The 21,774-nt window shown below is 38.4% G+C and overlaps 1 protein-coding gene across 1 annotated transcript in view; it reads left to right on the top strand.

Annotated features, from left to right (window-relative positions):
* Window positions 1-1,551: 1,551 nt before the first annotated feature.
* Window positions 1,552-21,774, top strand: part of klhl29 (kelch like family member 29) — a 240,283-nt gene continuing 220,060 nt past the window's right edge. Inside the window, exons 1-2 of the mRNA XM_077509773.1 lie at window positions 1,552-1,870; window positions 16,727-16,799. The gene's annotated coding sequence lies outside the window, so the exon portion shown is untranslated. The remainder of the gene's footprint in view (window positions 1,871-16,726; window positions 16,800-21,774) is intronic.

Raw genomic sequence — 21,774 nt, 5'->3', positions numbered from 1 at the left:
TAATAGAAATGCACAAAACTCACTTGACTTAAAATGGACGTGTCTCAAATGTGACTTTTCATCCTTTCACTGTAAATTCACAGCCATGTTGTTACACAGGAATCGTCTTACTTTCCTCAGAAAAAGAATCTGAGCATTATAGCAAGCAATTAACCTTCAAAAAAAAGAAAAAAAAAGAAGAAGAAAAGCAGCTCAGCGGCAGCGGGTTCAGAGTGAATCAATGCTGTTTCATTTCCAGACAGAGATAATGGATCAACACAGACATACTGTCTGACAGCATAAATGTTTTTTTTAGTTTTTTTTAAAGTGTAATTCTGCTACCACAAGACTCACTTGAGCCGTCCTTTCTACAATGCAGGGACTCATAAGCAGGAAGTACTTTGGAGCGTTCACCCCAGCGGTCAGTTCAGCTGTCCTTCCGATGAAATTTCATCAAAGTTTGAAGAAATCAGTGACCAAAGAAATGCCACCAAAATTGCAATACAAATTATAATAACATTAATTCGGTGACTCCTGTGCAATATGCGAGTCAATAATTTCGCTAATACTAATTGCTAATGGGAATGATGGTGTCTTCTGCCAGTCAATTAAGCACACGGCTGGAGAGAAAGTGAGAGAAAAAATAGAATGTTGATAAGAAGGCCGACTATCTGCTGGAGTGTAACATTTTCCTGCAGGATGGTTTCACTGAAGTCGCCTTTTTGGAGTGTCTCTGCCTTCATTTGCATGCAGTCAAGCGTGATATTTATAGTCTCGCGCAGATAGGACGACACCTTTTTAAACACTGTCTGTCCCGTCTGGATTCCACCGCCACCTGAATTCTAAACACCAGAATCTGAATGAAAGCAAGGACGTCCAATAAGCCAACTTTTGGGGACATTACGTTTTCTCAAATGCTGTCCGCCACAGTGTAACCAATCAATTGCTGGGTGCAGTATCTACTTGAATAAATATTTTTTCCACTCAGGAAATAACAGGTGGCACACATGATTAAGTTGACTTTAGTTGATTCTACCAGGTGGCAAGACTATCAAGGTATTGTAGTGTGAAATGCGCTGCTTAATATCAAAAAGCTTGACCTCATTTACAGGTGTTAAATATTGACGTCACAAGTCAAAATGGCGGTCAACTCGGTGAAATGACTCGCCATTTGATTTGTGGGGATTCATTTGATTTCGAAATGTGATGAAATGTCATTTGACTACTATAACAATCTGTCGGGTGTGACTGTGTATGCTAGTCTTGGGAAAAGCAATACAGTACGCCGTTTGTTTACATCGTGTAAAGGACGCATTTGCATTGCGGAAATGAATAAGAAATGCCCGGATGTTTGGGCCTAAAATGAGCCTCGGTCTAATTAATCTTATTTACCATATATATATCTCGTCATTGTCATCAAAAATCAATCCCTCAAATGTTCTCAATGAAATCGGTAAACAAATCTTTCAAGGCCAGTCAGAAGCACTCCTGCACTTCCACCGAGTCTCCTGCGGGAGGCGCTGTCGTGACAGTGTGTGCTTGGAGCACGCATGCATATAAAGGGGAGGTGCCTGATCCGGAGTAAAGTGTCTTCTACGCGCGGTCCCACTAGTCTTCCTCCAGTTTTCATCAGCGCACCTTGGTCACGCCGTCCCCAGCCGTCGGTGCCCCGCAACACGGACGAACGCGCTTACCTTTCCGCGACCCTCCCCAGAGCCCACTTGGACAACAATGAGCCAGCAGCGCGTCTTCTTTGCCGGATAAGGAGCGCGTCGGAAGGGAGGACGGAGCGACCGACCGACGAACGGACGGAGGAACGAACCGAAGCCGCAGCTGTTGGTGATTGTCGGCCGGTGCGAGGAAGGCGAGGACCAGCGAGCGGCCCCGGGAGGTAAGCCACCCCGCTGCCTGCTCCTGTGTCGGCCACCAGCTCGGACGCGAGCCGGTCACTTGTCATGGCATCAATGAAATGATTTCAGTGTTGTGCGCAGGCGCTAACGATGACTACAAACCATAACTTGGATATTATTATTATTATTAATAAATTTTTATGTGTATTGAGTTGGACCTAACACACATACATGGGACTTATGGAAGTTGGAATCACTCCATATTTTATTGCATTTTGAATGACTGAACATGGAGTAGTTATTAACCATGATTTTTTTGTTACAGTATTTCAAAATTGTTTTAACTATGCTGATGTAAACAAGGATCGGACATCTCATCAGGGTACACACTTGACCTCTAATACAGTGCAATAATACTCATTGTTGTGCTGTTAATTGAAAGTAATTAGCCTGCTTTGCATCATAGGGGGTCACAATATTAGGGTCTCGACCTCTGACCCCGTAATGAACGAACACATTGTTAGATAATGCACGTTTTCTTTGTTTGTTTGTGGAGCAACTTTCTGACTGCTTCTATATTTAGTCACCGCTCAAACTCGGCCAAGTCAGCGCCGGGCATCATGTTGATTCCAGTGATGGTATTATCATAATCTGGCCTCCATATTTAGCATGATTTATCAACCCCCGCCACCCCCTTACTTCTTGCTGATGCTTTTACGAGGCGGGTGAAGCAGCATCGCAAACATGCGCCGTATGTCACTGTACTGAAGTAGATTGTCCTTCATTTTATGTAGTTAATTTTCTGGACTTTTTTTAATTGCACTCCCAACATTTATTTAAAAAATAGATACTCCTTTTCAACCTTCACAGATGACTTACTGCAGGCATGAGTGATGGAATAAATGAAAGCTGACTTAGCAGTGTAACAGGCAAAAATGAATGTATTAGTTAAATTTATGCAACCTAACTATTCTCAATCATTATTGTCTAAATAAATAAAAAAATCCAGATTTATCATCTTGAGTCGACATAATGCAGCACGGCTCCCGCAAAGTGAGGAAGAGGTGGACTTGTACATTTTTCCTCAAGCTATTTTCAAAATATGTTGAGACCAATAATATCAATTTGAGAAATGTGAAATTCACCTTATTTGGACATAAAGGGTTTCCAAACGACAGTGGTGATGTACAAGTATGTTTTTTTTTTTTTTTTCCCTTTGGTTGGATAATTTAGCATCTTTTGTAAGTTAACAATGTCATTGTAGCTGTGGAAACTCTTTGTTTCAATAGCATTAAAGCATTAGCTAGCTAGCTAGTGCTTACAGAATAACATAATGTAATGTGATGCCCTGTTTTCTCAGTATGAGCAGTGTGGATGTCAATAAAAGGTAAACTTTTATGTACAGATTGCTGCAGTACAGTACAGTACTTCCCGCTTTGTCACTGAGGGTAATACGTCCTCGTCTGATGTGAATTACGCCAGCCCAGGGACTCGCCTTGGCCGGAGGAATTCATTTCGAGGTCCAACCGGAGACATTTATCCTATTAGCTGATGGCCCCCGCTGTCGCTTTGCTCAGCAAATTACAATACCGTCACCTCAGGGCATTTGTGTTGTCGTTATTACCTCCACCAAGTACGGAAGTACGACGAGGATGTGTTTACGTGAAATTTTGTCAAAGAACCAGGTAAATCTGAGAGGAAATCAATCTTATTGGTTTGCGAACCAGGAAGTCAATAGTTAAACACAAACACTTCCTTTACGATAGTGAGTTTTGGTTGTTTTTGTGGAATTTATTCGCTATTTTTGTGGTTTAAGTCAGTGTTTCCCAACCCTGGTCCTCGGGGCACACTATCCAGCCTGTTTTCCAAGTCTCCCGATTCCAACACAGGTGAGGATCGTTATCAGGCTTCTTCAGATCTTGCTAATGAGCTGTCATTGGAATCACCTGCGTTGCAAATGACATGGAAAACAGGTTGGATAGTGTCCTAAGGACCAGTGTTGAAAAACACTGGCTTAAGTAGCAATGGAAGACTCGTACCCCAAAGTGCTAATAGTACAGACTAAGATACATCCTCTAGAGTTCCATCCCTTTCATCATTTTTTTTCCCAACCAGGAAGTTTAAGTAGACTTAAATATGGATAAACATGGCCTGTAATTTAGTCTTGTTTCTATTCGTGTTGTGTATTTAATATTTTTGTGGTTTAAGTTGCAATGAAACTACCCTAAACCGCGAATGGAATAGTGTCAGCCATTTACCTTCATTGTTTTATGAATAAGGAAGTAAATAGTAAGCAATTACGAACAAATACTTTTTTTCCAATTTACTTTTTGCTTGTTCTTTGACCAACAATGGAAGCTTCCTCCTGCTACAGAATGTAAATTGTGTCATCTTGCCATTCTAAATGAACCAGGAACTAGCCTGCTAGCAAACATATGGACAGACAAAAGCTAATACTGTACTTTAGTTCTGCTTGTGTTCATGCCTGGAATTTATTTTGTACTTTTACAGTTTGAGTAAATATGGGACTGCCCCAATACTCCTGAAAACGTATCTCGTCCATTTAAATCCTCTTGTTTTACAAACCAGGAAGTAACCTGTTAGCTAACAGTAGCGCTACAATTTGTTTCAGTGGAAATTAAAGTACAGTATTAACCATTTTTGACATTTAAAGTTTCATTGGAAGACCCCCAGAATGTAAATTGTACAATTGTGTGTGAAATCTTTTCTTTTTTTAACTTGTAAGCACAAAAAAACAAAAACAAAGTAGACAGTAGCTTGCAATTTAAGGTACAGACTAAGAGTAGCTAGCTATACATGGAAAACGATTAAACCGCATGGAAAAAAATGTAATTATTTCATTCGATAATAAAAATGTAATTTCTTTAGTTACGTTATTCGCAATAATATCAATATCGCTATGTTCAGCAACTATATCGCATATCACGTTTTTCCAATATCTTGCATCCCTATACCAGATTACTGCGACATACATCTTTACAATGTAAAATAAATGTATTTACATTTTTCTTCCTCATTATAATAAGTGTGCACTCCGTTGATTTGACCAACGGCTGTTTTGAGTGCTCCATTTCTGGGCATGCTGAATCGGTTAGTAAAAAATTAGCGGGACGTGGTGCTGAAACTTAATGCGTGTTCTTGCATTGTCGCCGCTGGTTTGGCCTCAGGTTATGTGCTGTGGTTTAAAAAAATAAAATAAAAGAAGTGAAGCGGTGCCAGCGTGGCTTGTAGAACACGGAGGCGGTGTGAGATGGACCATGTGTGTTATTTTATGTTATTTTATTTTATGTGTTCTCACAGTGATCATGTTTGCATCAGTGATGTAGCAGCAAATGTGGACAGATTTTTACCGTATTCATTTTTTTGTTTTTTAAATTTTCTTTCTCAAATCTGAAGCATGTATTTCTCCTTTTTTATGTTACTATAGTATAGTAAAAAAGAAGTATATGAAATGTCACAAAGAAGTGAAATAATCCGATAAAATTAATACGCTGCATATTATAGAAAAATAGATTTAAAAATGAAGTCATTGCTGCATAATGAAGGCAAATTATGCGTGTGATTTTCCTCACTCGGCGCCTCTTGAGTCGTGAAGGGCGTCATGTCTTACTGCACTTAAGCGGGAGAAATACGTTAAGTGCCATACTTCAATATTAGTCCTTTTGTGATTGGATCCATTTCCTTAATGATTGAAACGATTGATTTTGCACAAACAAGAGTCTAAAAAAGCAATTCAACAAAGTAAAAGAAAGATTAAGTACTTCATTAGCATTAGCCTTTTTTTTTTTCTTTTCTTTTTTTTTTTTAATGCTGCTGAAGTGGCGATGGCTTGAGTGAAATGTCAGGGGGAAAAAAAAAAACGACGTGCGCGCCTTTTTAGCCAGCAACTTAGCGGCTGCCTGCACTTAGCCTAATTGCTCCATGCGCTGATCGCTTTACGACGCGTTGTCCGATAGAGGTGGGAATCTTGGGGCACCTCACGATTCGATTGCGATTACGATTCAGAGGCGACGATTCGATTATAAAACGATTATTGATTTCCCCCCAGGCAGCAGAAAAAAAACAATGTATTTTGGCGCTTTTAATGTTTCGTACATTAGTTACAAAAATAGTACAAAAGTCCTCTCAGGCCTAAATAAACTACTATTTCAGTATCAAGTTAACAGTTCAAAACAGTAAATAAAATACTCAAGTCCTCATTCTGTAACAACAGCTTTTAAGTATATTCAACAGAATAAAACATAGCATTGAGCAAAAATATATTATTTTTATCCACTCAAAAGTGCACTGAGGTATAAATGAAAGACAATGTGAACTACTACTTCAATACAAATGCCTTAAAAAAAAAGTGCTTTCCTGCTTTTTAAGTTGTGTAAAGATGAACATGTAAACATTAAAGTTTCTCAGAGGTACAAAAAAAAAAAAAACCTCAAGTGCTTTTCTGCTTTTTAACTTGTGTAAACATGAACGTGTAAACATTAATGGGATCGTTCGGCTTTTTTAACATGAATCTCAATTTGATCCTCACCTCCCGTGTGTGCGATCAGCGCTGACTTCGGCGTTGGACGAGAGGAAAATAGTCCAGCAAGCTGGCTGGGGTCTCGGAAATAAAGCGTTTTTCTTCTAAAAACTATTTGTTTTCAAAAGCGTGATACATTTCCACCACAATACTCTTTTCTGAATAAAGTCAGACGCCATTACCGCCAGCCACTACTTTTCTGTTCGTTCGTTCGTATCACTGCGCGGCGCCCTGTCGAACGCTAACCGACGCACTGCAGCCAGCTAGCTGATACTTCCGCCTCAAGTTGTTTGCCTTTTCGGAGCAGGTCTGATCTCACGAAGAGGTGGGTTGGTCAGCTCAGCCATGCTTGTTGTTGTTTTGAATCTCGAGGCGTGAGTTGTGGATGTGTACTCTTGGTCCGTCCCAAAAAGCGTCCCGAAGACCGCGCGCGCTACTGCGTTTCAGTTCCGCGTACTTTTCGCTCGTTTCGCTTCCCTTGGCATATTTATATAATCGGAATTTGGACATTTGTGAATCGTTCTCGATTGTTGCACGGCCGAATCGTGAATAATCTAAGAATCGGAAATTTTGCACACCTCTATTGTCCGATGCCGGCCCGTGTTGATTCGCGCGTCGGATGGAAGTGGCTCGGGTTGGCTGTGACGTGAGCCGCCTGCTAATAACTTGATGAAAGCCTTTAAGAAGCAGGAGGATGGTGTGTTTTTGTTTCTTTTTTTTCTTTTTTTTTTGTGTTTTGTTTTGGGTGGGGGGGTTATGGGAACGTTCAGGTTGATTCATTTAAGTGTTTTGCACTAGACATCGCAATGTGGTAGAATGCAAGATTTAAATCGCAAAGGCTGAAAATTTGGGGAAAAAACATGATCCATTTGGGTCAGTTGGTAGGCTTTTTTTTAATTTAAGTATATTTTCTTTCTTTATTTATATAGTGTTTAGTAAGTTAACAACTCTAATTGAAGTAATTAAAGAAACAGTTTAACAGCCTAAAACTAACCTAAAAAGCAGACAAAAAAAAAAAAACACGGGAAGAAGGACCAGAAAAAATAGTCGCAGATTAAAGGGATACTTGACTCAATGAAAATTTTTTAGCAGTTAAAAGTTTATATTTTGTTTAGAATTAATTTGATAACTTCAATATTTTTATATTTTTCATATACAATTGATACCTTTAAAAACTATTTTTTTTTTTTTCCTGTTGCTGTCGACTGATGATGACATCACCTGTGCTGAGGAAGTAGGTAATGACCAATCATGGTTCATCTTTTTTTTTTTTTTTCTGGGGTTGGTCAGCAAACTGAGCCCTGATTGGTCGTTACCTACTTCCTCAGCACAGGTGATGTCATCATCAGTCGACAGCAAGTTGAAAAAGTACTTTTTAAAACTATTACAGCTCAGCTTGTGAATGTCACATGACCAAACCTAGAAAACAAGTGAGCTGTGATTGGTTACCTGAGCCCTTGTGATGTCATTTTCAGTCGACAGCAAGTTGCAAAATGTGTTTTTAAAGGTACTAATTGTACGTGAAAAATAATGAAAGTATCAACTTAATTATAGACAAAATATAAAATTTTTATTGCTATAATGCGCTAAATAAGTGAGGTATTCCTTTAACTTTTTACTGCTGAAAATGGCTCAATGAGTAAAGTATCCCTTTAGATAACAATCACAATACTAAGGGGGAAAAACATCTCAAATAGATTGTTTTTCAAAATTGTTCAGCCCTATTTTGTACACTGCTTAACTTAAATTTATTCTACACACCTAATGAGACGAGACCCTTTTATACGTAGTGGAAAAACATACTTGACGAGTACATTTGTTGTTGGCAGTGAATGATTATGTTCCAGTTTCCGACTATAAACGTCCACAGTAGTGAACGAGTTAAAGTTGAGTTTGAAAATTCAGGCCCTGAATTTTTAATCAGAGACATGAAATTTGATTGTCATCTCAATCTTATTTGAGTTAATAGTTGGAAATATTTCATTCCAATTCAAAATGGTGAAACAATAAGTTAGTGTAAGCGTCCTTGGAATACACTTAAATACATGTATTATTAACGTTTTGCAGAATTTCTCCTCCAGTGCCTGTTTAAAGCCATTATCATCTCCTCAATGCCTACTCAAGCTTCACACGGTTTGTTTGGGAACACTCGGGGGCGAGCGCCCGCTTTGAGGCCCAAGCTTGTCAGGCGTCATCAGAGAGGGTGGCTGGTGAGGGGACCGGGTCTTGAGAGTCTCAGTGGGGGGGCCACTTAAGCCTGTTAGCCTCATATGATGACACAGCGGGATGGCCGCACACGCTTTGGGAAAACCCGTCGATCTGCTCGGCGGTGCGGGGACGCAACCTCGCGCGATTATTTCAACTTTGCGCCGCGTGTCATGCACTATTTAAGCGCTACTCGAGGTTTTAAAAAATGCAGCGTGCCTGCAGAACGACACGGATGTCTCATTGTAATAATTCATCGCAAATTTTAATAATTGAGGTAACCTTCAATAGAGGTCCGCTGTAATGGAATGTCGGGATCTCGGATTCGTGGTAGGGCAGCATGGTGGTCAAGTGGTTCTAAAGCTGGACTCGCTGTTTGCCCACATTTGCCCTGAAGTGTTTCAAAAAATCATTTTAAAAACTCAGCCCATGGACACTAGATTCACCAAACGGCACAAAAAGGACGCACGAAAAAAAAAAAAATCTGAAGAACGTATACTTGAAATTGAACCGAAAGCCAGCTGTTTTAGTATTTCAGACAAATTCCTGTGCTTATACTTTTATTTTGAACTTCTAGTAAGGAATTGGTTGAAATTAGGGGTGGGCGATATATTAGATGGTTAAGAACTTTAATGTGTTGATCTCATAAAGCTGACAGATCGGCAAGATCGTCTGTGGCACATTCTATACAGTTCAACTTTATGCGGGCTCAAGCTTGGTTTATGCTTGATGCATCTGTGTGGTCTTTTTTTTTTTTTTTTTCTCTTCTTTCTCCCTTCACTTACACAAACACGAGGCTGAGGGCGTGCGCGGTCGTGGATGAGTTGGATGCTCGCGGGAGCTCCGACCGCCCGGATGCTGCGGCCCGGAGCCACGGGGAGGCGGCCAGGCCGGCCGGCTCGGTTTGCGCTCCCCTCCTCGGCCTGGAGCCGCGGCCGACGCGGGGATGCCCCCCCCGCTGGTGCTAGCGCGGCCTGGCCACCTCGGAACCTTACCCGACAGCCGACGGGTACGCAACTCCCCCCGTGCCGCGACACGTCCACATTGCCCACGCGCACCTACGAGAATTTGCTTTGCTAACTCATTACAAACTGTTTTTTTTTGTTGATAGTTTATTGAGGAAAAAACATGTTCAACTTCTATTGTGGTGTTAACTAGTGCTGTTCATACACCGTTGGGACTCTTCATTGCCTCCTGTAGTCTGGGAGAATATCCACCACAGCTGCTATAATTTCACCATTTCAATTGAAACTTGTTCAGAAAGCTTAGTTGGCTTTTTTTTTTTCCTTGTAGGGTTTTATAGGGTTATGTAGGGTTTTACAAAAATGTTCAGAAATGTGAAGATTAGTCTAAAAATATGTTAAAAAACAAAAAAAAGAATCGTGACAAAATCGAGATTGTGAATTTATTTGTAAAGAATCGTGATATAACATTTTTACCATATCACCCACCCCTAGTTCAAATTCATTTGAAAGCAGATGTACTAGACAGATGGGAGACTCAATTGCATTGTCCTTCCATGCTAGCATCTTCTCAACTATTTCTTTGGGTTTTTGTGACACTCTTAGACTTGTGGGTAACAGGACTGACATGGAATTATCTGATTGGCTGTTGACCAGAAAAAGATTATTGACATCACATAGCTCATGACATCACATAGCTTAAAACCATTTGAAACTAGACGCCGATTACGTCAGTCCAAAACAGACACTTTACCTCACGGTCATGACCCAAACTTAACCCTGGCATGACCCAGTCATGATGGAAAAATTCTCAAGAACCAGTGCCTCGAACTTAACAGGAAGTCGGCCATTTTGATTTAAACTAGACAACAGATGATTAACATGATACTGCGATTTATTTATTTATTCTTCCTCTTCATTTTTCTTTGCCTTTTCGCCGCACATTTTGTGTCTGACAAAAAGCAGCAGTGGGGAAAAAAAAAGTCGTAAGCTTCTCGTGCTAGCCGTCGACTGCTCGGCTGCCATATGCTTGTCACTTGAGCTAGCCTCGTATCTCTTGTCCTAATGAAGGCGATGGTTCAGGAAGAGCGTGTTTGGATTTGTCATTAGCAGCCAGACGCTACTTGAAGTAATCACTAAGGACAATTAATGACCCCCAACGCTTTTGTGCTGCAGGTATTTACGCAGGCAAAAATCCAGCGCCAGCATTAATTCATCAACCGCCGAGCGCGCGCCGGCTCGGCTGGGCCTCGGCCAATATTTCATGACGAAGGCAAACGGGTTGTAAATAAGACGCGATTAGAAATGCGCACGCACACCTTGGCGCAAATATGATTTATGTATCCTCTTAAGTCAAGAGCCGCAAATGCAAATGAGATGTGTTGCCCAGAGAAGCTTTTACATGTTTATTCCTTCGCCGCAGACAAATGATTTAAGGCAGCCAAATGAGATGATAACCCGAAATGAAAACCACACTCGTAACTTGTTTATAACGGTGATTTAATCTTATTTTTACCTTATGGGATTAATAACATTTATCTATGCATACGCATTTTGAAGCTGAGCCGCTTTTCATGTACTGTTGGATAGCTGCAACTAACCACGGGGAAGCCACATTTAATAATAATAATAATACATTTATAGAGCACCAAAAAATTAGGTAAAGGGTACAACTTAATTGTAATAAATACAATATAAAAATTTGCTTATGTTTATAGTTTTTACTTAATACTTAAAAAAAAAGTCATTCAATGCCAGGAATTTTTTCTTCATGTCTTCAGAATCCAGATATTCAATCCCAGTTACACATTTATATATTTTTTTTCCCATGTGTTAAGTAAAATTTAAAAAAGTAAATAATGTTAGTGTTAATACATGAAACTTAAGTATATATTTAAGAATTAATAGACTTTTGAAAATTAAATACAAATGTAGAAGTTTAATGACCAAAAAATGGAAACAATATTAAATATTATTACATATTTATATATTAATTTTTTTCCCATATGGTATTAAGTATAATTTAAAAAAGTAAAAAATGTTATAACATTTACATAAAACCTAAGTATATATTTAAGAATTAACAGCCTTTTGAAAATTAAATACAAGTTTAATGACCAAAAAATGGAAACAATATTAAATAAAATGACACAAATATTAAGTGAAATAAAAATAAATATTACAAGTGAAAATGTACACTAATTCCAACGTTAAGTAAAAGTAGGAACATTATTACACATTTATATATTAAAATTTTTTCCATATGGTACTAAGTATAATTTTAAAAAAAGTAAAAAATGTTATAGCATTTACATAAAACTTAAGTATATATTTAAGAATTAACAGCCTTTTGAAAATTAAATACTAATGTAGAAGTTTAATGACCAAAAAATGGAAACAATATTAAATAAAATGACACAAATATTAAGTGAAATAAAAGTAAATATTACAAGTGAAAATGTACACTAATTCCAAAGTTATTAAGTAAAAGTGGGAAAATTATTCCATATAATAAAAATTTTAAGTAGTCATAAAAAAGTGAAAAGTATAAGCATTTAGTAAAACGTAAAACCTGTTAAATACAATATAACAAAGTTGACAAACTTTAGTACGTAGTTGCTTAACTTTTGGGTGTTGGAAATGTTTTTGTTTCTTTTCACAAAATCTTGTTTTTGCTACTTTTTGGTTAGAAACTGGTATTTTTGGTGAAATCAACTCATGGTGAAGTAAGTGCTGATTACTAAAAAAAATAAAATAAAAAATGTAAAAAGGTACAAACAAACTCCCCCCGCTAAGCGGTTTTATTCTTTTTATGTAAGGCTTGGTGTTTTAAATGTCACAGAATACAATGTTGTGTGGTTCTTGAAAGATCCGTCAAAAAGCTGTTAAACGGCAGACATTTTTGTAAGCTGGTGTGCCGTGAGAAGTGCTTTGGCTCAATAAAGGTTGGGCAACACTGTCCTAGACGGATGGATGACGCTAAATTGCAAAAACACAACGGTTACTTAATCGCGTCTCCCGTCTTTATCGCTCATTACTCAGCCACTCCTAGCTAAACGTCGATAAGGAAAGTTGTGAAGGGTTAGGGCTCGTTCATTTTTTAAACACACGCACACACACGATGATAAAGTGACCGTGACTCACGTCCAGATGTGGTCACTCATTTTACGACATGTCCGGGGCGGATATCGGATCTCCGCGCCTGACAGGAGGAGAAACATTTTAAAGGGGCGCGTCCGCATTGGCATCACCGAGACCTTAATTGCCCTCCACTGATTAAAACCCGACTTTTTTTTCGCAGTATATTTCTCCGTCGGGCGGCGGCTAGGGTCGATGTAACATTACGCGGATGATTTATGGCTCCCCTGCAAGGCCGTCCAAGCTGCTAAAGTTACTTAACTGACTTTGTTACTTGAGGTTTTGTTTATCGTGCATAGAGGAGACAAAATATACATCTATAGGGAGAAGTCAATGAGGTTGTTAATGATGCCCGCACTTAATGGGGATGCAGCTCTCATTTCATGGTGGCTACACTTGTTTTGTTTTTTTCTTTTTCCCCAGGCTTCTTAATTCTGCCGCTCGATAAGATTTTGGTCTCCCTGATTACCAGTGATGCCTCTCGCTGTTTTATTGTGTAAATATAACACATTCAAAAACACCAATTCCAATGAAGTAGGGAAGTTATATAAACAGAATGATCTTTAAATCTACAAACTACAAAGACAAGATATTTCATGTTTAAACTGATCAACTTTATTGTCTTTTTTTTTTTTTTTTTTTTTTTTTTTTTTTTGGCAAATATTCAGTCATTTTGATGCCTTCAGCTTGAGTTGCTCAACAGTTTTGGGTTTCCATTTCATAACGTGCCACACATTTTCAATTGAAGACAGGTCTGGACTGCTGGCAGGTTAGTCTTATAATTTTTTACTTTAATGCCACACAGTTGTAAGAATGATTCTTGGTATTTTCTTGCTGAAATAAACAGTGAAATTATTCTATTCCGCTATTATTGTTACACTGATTAAATCACATTTTTGAGGGTCTAAAGATGTACAAAAACAAACAAAACTTTATGTGCCAGTATGTGGCCAGGGCTGTGAGGGCCCTTTATAAGCTGCTTGCAGCTCTAGTTATTATTGCTACCATTTGATTTCTTCACTCACTTATTTCTACAAAGGGATTCTATATTAGGTCATTGCATGAAAACACATCTTTTATGATGATGCCAGCCATATATTATGATAGAAAGTACAGTATATATATTAGGGGTGTGAATTGCCTAGTACCTGACGATTCGATTCGTATCACGATTCACAGGTCACGATTCGATTCGATACCGATTAAACCCGATACGAATTTATAAGTTGATTGTTGCGATTTTTTTTTTCATTCAAATTTAGAAAATACTAATCAGTAAGCTTGTAGAGTGTAAGATTTATATGAAAATGTATGATTTATTTATCTGAAATTTCAGTCTTATAGAGGTTGTAATCTGTTTCATGTTTGAACAGCATTAAAATAAAATATTAAGGCTTAATGTGCCGTTCATATAACATTCTTCCATGCTCAAGGTGTGTATCCTAACCCGAAGTCAGACGTTTTGTTGAATATTTTTCCATTAAAAATGGAAGTTTAAAAATCGATTCTCACACACACACACACAAAAACAAACAAAAAAAAAGGCAATGATGATAAGACGTTAGTATTGCGATATATTGCCGAATCGATTTTTTTTTAACACCCCTAATATATATCTCCAGATACATAGTTGCTGGAAAATCATGAAAACTGATCTTGACAGTTCTAGTGCATGGATCCTGCATTTAATAATTCATAATTTCTCAGGTCCTTTTTGCAACAAGTTCCTTTTTCTCCCCCTTCTTTTTTACTTTTTGGAATGAAGCCGTATTCTTCCAGCCTGCCACGATCCCCTCGGGTTGGATTTTGCCAGGAGGCACTTTTGTCCTTTTTTTTTCCTGCACAATCATCACAACCCAGTCGAGAGAAATACGACTTCATCCTGAAAGCCGCCATCCGTCCTCCACACTCTTATTATTAAGTCTTCCACTTTTAACACTTGGAGAAGTTTTTGCCGAGAAACTGTCACCGCCGATATTCGGGCAGCTGCAGATCCTGGCGTTCCAACACTCTTACAACACTTAAAAAAAAAAAAAAATTCCACCCTGATTTTTTTTTTTTTTCCACGCTGTCAAACTGGGGCTGCCGAATGCTTCTTATTTGCCTATTTTTCCCAGAAAAACCCCATGAGAGAACACTTGAGTCTGTGTTTTTATCCGCGCGTAGGTGTAGAAATAGAAAAAAAAAAAAAAAGTGTGGATTGTCAGTCTTAAGCGAGGAGTAAGATGTGTGTGCGGCGAGTGATGCTTTATTCAGGATCTTCTCGGGGCTGAATGTGGAATTTGCTCGTGATCCCGGCAAGCCTGGAGACGAGCAGAGGGAGCTCCCACTTGCACTCTGAAACAGCCAAGTGTCACGTTTACACCAGCGTGTCTTGTTTTTACACCAAAACGTCGTTTTGACGCAACAATGACGCGTTTCTGCACCGCACTATTGTAGTTTTGCAGCGTTATGCTGTGTTTTTACACTGTGACATTACAGTGCTCTCATGTTTTTACTTAAATGCTGGAGGTGACCGCACATTTCATAATCAGATGCTGACAAAAATGCCATTTTAAATATGGACAAAATACGTGCATATGTGTAAAATGTGTCCTGCTAATACATTTCATTTTCCATAATACATTTCTTGGTTATATAAATAATCACTATTGTAACGCAACAACAAAAGGTTTGAAGGAAACACCAAAATAGCCACATACTTTGATTCCCCCTCCCCCCAGTCCCTTGCACAACAATGAACTTGCAAGAGTTCATTTTGTGTATTTTTTTTTCTTCACAAAAATCAACTCACTCAAAATTTTAATATTATTCCGGTACTATGGTGATCCCACATTGGGGGAAAAAAAGTTGCAAAGTTATTAGACCTACTCACATTGTAGTGTCAGCATAACTAAGCAATTTCTGCCATCTAGTGGTGAATGGTGACATTACAACTTCAAACTAGTCAACCCCTGCATACTTGTGAACTGGCACCGACAGATTTTTTTTTTTTTTTTTTTTTTTTTTTCTTGTTTTTTTGTTTTTATTTTATTTATTTTTTTATCTATTTTTTTTTTTCAAAAAATCAATATATAATTTTTTTTAAACTTTTTTTTTTCTTGTTTTTTTTTCCTGGTTCGCCATTTTGCCCACGTTTTTCCTAGGAAATTTGAACATTTGATAATATTAAAACTGAATCACTTGATTTTTTTATTTAATTTTTACAAAAAAACTCAATTGTGGAAGGCTTTTTTTTTCCCTCTAGAAAAAAAAAAAAAGTCGTTTTTTTAGGGCAGTTGCCTGCCCCAGTTTTACATCATAATATGTTTTCAGTATTGTAATTCATAATGGGTTTGTGGAATATGAATTAAGCAGCCAAATTCACCCGTTTTTATCCATCTCACTGGGCGACCATTTTGCCACTGAGCCCTGAGTAAGTACTGTGATGCCATTTTTGGTCAACAGCAAGTGGCAAAATGGCCGCCCCTTGTGATGGATTAAAATGGGTGAATCCATTTTCTTGACTTGCCTTTAATGCCATGTTTTCAACACGGCAGTGTCATTTTTACTCTGATTACCCATCTTATTAAAATCAATGTTTTTTACAGTCCTTCATTGATACCATCTTGTCCATCTACGCTACGTTGCGACCGCCTCTAAACTCCACAAAGGAACCTTTGTCGTCGTGGCTCTGCTTATTCCATCTAGTTTAATATCTCTTACTCCTTTTTACGTTGGTGTCCAATCCCTGAGAGCTTTTCCGACTTGTGCACCCACACGTCTCCGGTTGACCTTTCTCCCACCGCCGAATTACCCGACGCGGCACGCTAATGTTCAGGACGTTCATGCCGGCTTTATTGATAGCTTCCGCCAGTCCCGGCAGAGTCGTTCATCTGGTCTCCAGATTGTCGCCATCGCGCTAATACATCTCCAGATGCAGATTCTTTTTCATTTCAGCAGAGGTGCCTCGTTGTCATCATTTGGAGGCCAACACTCACAGGGATAGCGGGATGAGTTTGGATTTGTCATCGTTAACATCGTCAAGTCATAAAGTTTTGTTGTTTCCGCAGGTGTGCGACGGAAATACACGCCGGATGTAATTTCTCTGTGATGAGCATCCCTGTCATCCACCAGAGACTGACGGTAAGACACGATAGAGCGGTTAATGCTAATGATGCTAAAGCTACATACAACAGCGGTTAGATGGATACTTTAAAAATAAATAAATAAATAAATAAAATTAAATGGATTTGATGGCATTTATATTACAATTTACAACTTTCCATAGACAATCCTCACAGGAAGGTTGTGGTCAAGTTTAGTTCTAGTCGGCACTCGAACAGTAAGAAATGTAACCATTCTTAAATTAAAGGAATACTGCACTTATTTAGCCCATTATAGCAATAAAAAGTTAATATTTTGTCTGTAATTAATTTGATACTTTCATTATTTTTTACGTACAATTAGTACCTTTAAAACACATTTTGCAACTTGCTGTCGACTGAAAATGACATCACAAGGGCTCAGGTAACCAATCACAGCTCACCTGGTTTCTAGGTTTGGTCATGTGACATTCACAAGCTGAGCTGTGATTGGTTACCTGAGCCCTTGTGATGTCATTTTCAGTCGACAGCAAGTTGCAAAATGTGTTTTTAAAGGTACTAATTGTACATGAAAAATAATGAAAATATCAAATTTATTATAGGCAAAATATTAATGCCAAAAATGGCTAAATAAGTAAAATATCCCTTTTAAGGGATTTAGTTTCTTTCTTACATTTAAGAAAGAAATATTTTTTTTCTTGAATGATTCTAATGATCATAATGGCCTACAGTAAGGCAAGTGCAGGGTTGTAGTCGGCACTCAGGCACCTAATGTTACCATGTTCAAAGTTTTACAGATTTGTCTCAAATCTAAGCAAAAATCATAATGATTTTCATATAGCACGTCTCATGGTGGTTGAGGTTTCTGAGGTTTATGGTCAAACGAGTACATGGTTCTCGTCGGCACTTGAGCACACAAAGTTTATCATCCAAAAAAACTTTCCAAGATTGTTTTTTTGCATTTCAGCATACATTCTGCTAATTTTAAAACAATATCTAACATGATAACATGATGAATGTAGCTGAGGTTTAAAGTCAAGTGAGTTCTATTCGACGCTCTAGTACTCACAAAATGTTACCGTCCCCAAACTTTTAGGAATTATCGTTTTACAGCCAAGTAAATGCTATGTTGATTTGGGAATGATATTTGTCACAATATGGTCAAAATATCTCGTGTTTAAAACTCATTCACTGCCAGTCATTATAGAAAATTTTTACATTTCCAATACTCACGTGATATTACATTCAATAATTATATATAAACCGAATCTACCAAATAACAGAATAGACTCCCTACTTTTTGTCCCGTCCCGTTCTTTTATAATTGACAGCAGAAAAATGTAGGTTTGCCAAAATACAGCCATTTCTCCCATGGACTCTGAAACTGTGTTTATTTCCTATAAAATGGGGAAATGATGTCATCTACCGGTGGTTGGGCATCAGTAAAGTTGTTTCCAAGTTTGATATTTACAGTGGAGCATGCTCAGATTCGCCCCCATTTAGCACCGCTCTAAAAAATACAATTGACAAGTATACTTGTCAAAGGCAGTGAATGAGTTAAGGTCAAGTGAGTACATACTACATTGTTCTAGTCGGCACTCGAGCACACACAATTTCCCATCCTCAAATTTTCAGGGGTTGTTGTCTTGCCTTTCACCAATAATTCTGTTAGTTTTGAAGCAATGTCTGACACACTATGATGGCCGTATCTGAGGTCAAGTGAGTTCAATTCGATGCTCTAGATTCCAAAATGTTTACCATCCTCAGACATTCAAGGATTATTGACTTACATCCAAGCAACAATGATGTTGATTTGGATTTATATTTGGTCAATTTACCTAGCGTCTACGGTCAAGTGAGTGCTTGGTTCTAGTCGACACTCAAGGACACAGACACATACATTTTACTGTCTTCAAACGTTTGTCTTGCTTATGGAACGATATGACCACATCACAGACATTATTCCTTGTTTCTAGTCAGCGTTCCAGCACTCACATTGTAGCATCCTATAACTTTCAGGGATCGTCTTGCATCGAAGCAGCAATGCTGTTGATTTGGCAATGATACTTGAAACAAGAAGGTCAATGTAACCGATATTTAAGGTCAAGTGAGTTCTAGTCGACGCTTGCAATTCCAAATTTCTTTTAAGCGTCGTAAATCAGTTTGTAAGGGGTAGTAAATCCATTTTCACCCACGCCGTCACGTACTGCTTTTGATCCTGTGATCATTTATTCAGATCTGTGTTCTACTCCAGTGGGAAAAGGGGGAATTACATAGATAGATGGCGCCATTTATTCCGCTTGACTTCCTGTGAAATGAGTCTCTCTTTGTTTTCCTGTGGTTGGTTCGTCCAGATTTATTGCTTTGGTGCGTGCACCTCATGCCAACAGGCTCACTGCGGCGCCGAACCATGTCGGGGATCGCCTTTTAAAAATTTCAAATGTGTGGTTCTCGTCAGCGTTCTAACACACACACACAAATGGATTTCCTATCTATGCAGGATTTTCTGTTCTGTTCCAAGTTGGTTGGATGTTGCTGAGGTTAAGTAAGTAAGAACACAAGTGGATGTTTCTATTCGGCACTCTGGCGTTCACAAATGGTGCCATCCACATACTTTCAGTTATTGTCTTGCATTTAAGCAATCATTCTCCTAGTTTTTGTACATCTGAGCCAAAACGGAGCTTTAAGGTCACGTAAGTGTATGGTTCTAGTCGGCACTCGAGCAATCAGTAATTTGCCTATTATGTTGTTTATGCGCAAGGATTCTGTTCATTTTTGGAATGATATCTTGTGGCAAATGGTCAATGTAGCTGATTCTGGACCAGTGCATATTTCTAGTCGTCACTCGGGCACTCAAAGCCAATTGTTCTCTTTTAGCAATTGGTCTTGTATCTAAGGAATAATTACATTTTTATGTTGATACCATGTCTAATCCAAAATTGTTGATGTATCTTAAGTCAGATCTGAACAACAACTGTATGAATTTGATCAATATCAGACTTAAAATGTAGTCAATGTAGCTGAGGTGAGTTCTCGTTCCCGCTCAAGCTGTCACGCGTTTCAATGATGATTCTCTTAAATTTGAGCAAGAATTGGTTCTCGTCAGCGCTCGAGCCGTCACACATTTACCCATCCTCGGGATTGTCCTCAAACTAAGGGAGAATTCTGTTAATTTTGGTACAGGTATGGTATATGGGGTTTAAGAATAGGTTCTATTCGTCACTCTAGCACTCGCAAGTTTTTACGCTCTCACACTTTGAAAGCTTGTCTTGCATCTAAACAAGAATTCAGTTGTTTATAGTGCACTATCTGATCAAAGATTGATGCAACCAAGACTAAATCACACGAGTCCCTAGTTCTAGTTGACGCTCTTGCCCTTACAAACTGCATCATACATTCTCGAATTGTCTTCTGCCCTCAGATAAAATGGAGATAAAAACAGTATGTCAGAACCCCAAAAGGTTCAAAACGACTCGGCGGCAGCGGCGTTGACAGACCCGATCCGTTTCTTTTACAGCACACCTTGGAACGTAACGGTCATGATCACCGCGGCGCGCGCTGTTTACTCGCAGACCCCAGACGGCGACGCGCGGCTGTCAGGCCTCATCATTCTCGCCGCTTACCTCATGTAATGACGGATGACAAGCCTCCGCCGCGAGGAAAAGCGCCTCCGCCGGTCGCACGCAGAGACCGCCGCACAAAGGCGCGCCGCGGATGAAAGACTGCAAGGCACCATGGGAAACGCGGCCTTCGTCCGTCCTGCTGAGCCGTGCAGTAAATTACAATTTACAGTCGGGAGCAGCATGGCGGCAGCCGCTGCGCAGCAAAACTTTTGTGCTCAAGGGATGATAATTTGATTTTTAAAACAAAAAGATGGGCCTGCTCAGTTTTAGATGAGGATTAAAAAATAGAGAGGGGGGAGTGAAATAAATTTTCAAATGTGTCAAAGTAAGATTAAAACATGTTATTTCAGTAAAAATGGTAGATAATTTTACTTTCAATTTTTTTATTATTTTACGTAGGTACAATGTTAATATAATCAAGACTGCAATGACATTAAAAATGACGTGCTAAAACTCTTCAATGACGTCTGAAGTGGTTTTAAAATTTTTTTCTAGAAGAATCTATTTTTAAAGGGGAAAAAAAAAGTTTTTTGTAGAAATTTTAAATATTTTTTTAAAAAAGAGAATCACACTTCATTCTAGCAAAAAAAAAAACATCTTTGGAATTTATTTATAATTTATTTTTTTTACATGTTTTTAAAGAATAAAATGTACCGATAATCATTTGAGTGATTTTTATTTATTTATTTATTTATTTATTTATTTATTTATTTTTTTACTTTTTAGTTTCTAGAGAAATATTTACTACTGTTTACTATTGTATTATTTACTGTAAGTCAATGAAACAATCGTGATGAGATAAACAACCAACAAATGAATAATTATATTTTAACTAATACTTCTCCACCGCTTCACAATGCACCAAATACCCCATATTACAAATTGTATAATATGGGAAGCAGATTTAATTGAATGTGTTATTAATGTGTAATAATGCATTAATGATGGCCGAATGCATTGTTAATGTATTAACATGTAATAACTGTGTATTTGTACTATGCACTACAAAAATGCCTCATACTGCCCTGTTAAGTAATATAAGGGTGATTATTATTAATGCATAGTAATGCATTAATAATGCATAATGCGCAACATTGTGGTTTTTCACTGCACTGCATTTATACAGAAAGCTGATTGTATTTTTATTTTTTTTTTGCTTCAAAGGGTGACTGAAATATTATAAATTATAAATGGGTCTTTGTGTGAGATCACGTTAGACATTGCGTGGGTACCTAATAAATTTCCAGGTGAGTGAGCAAGAAAATACCCTTCCTAACCTGCTGACACAGCACAATTGTAGATATGGCCGACGTAGGGGGTTTGGGGGTTGTGGTAATGAGGTGACCCTTGAACTTTCTGCAAGGTGTGCTATCATCGCGAGGTGTGTGGAAG

Source organism: Festucalex cinctus, chromosome 21 (genome assembly GCF_051991245.1).
Source record: "Festucalex cinctus isolate MCC-2025b chromosome 21, RoL_Fcin_1.0, whole genome shotgun sequence".
Classification (NCBI taxonomy): Eukaryota; Metazoa; Chordata; class Actinopteri; order Syngnathiformes; family Syngnathidae; genus Festucalex; species Festucalex cinctus.
This window is presented reverse-complemented; position numbering and strand designations above follow the sequence as displayed.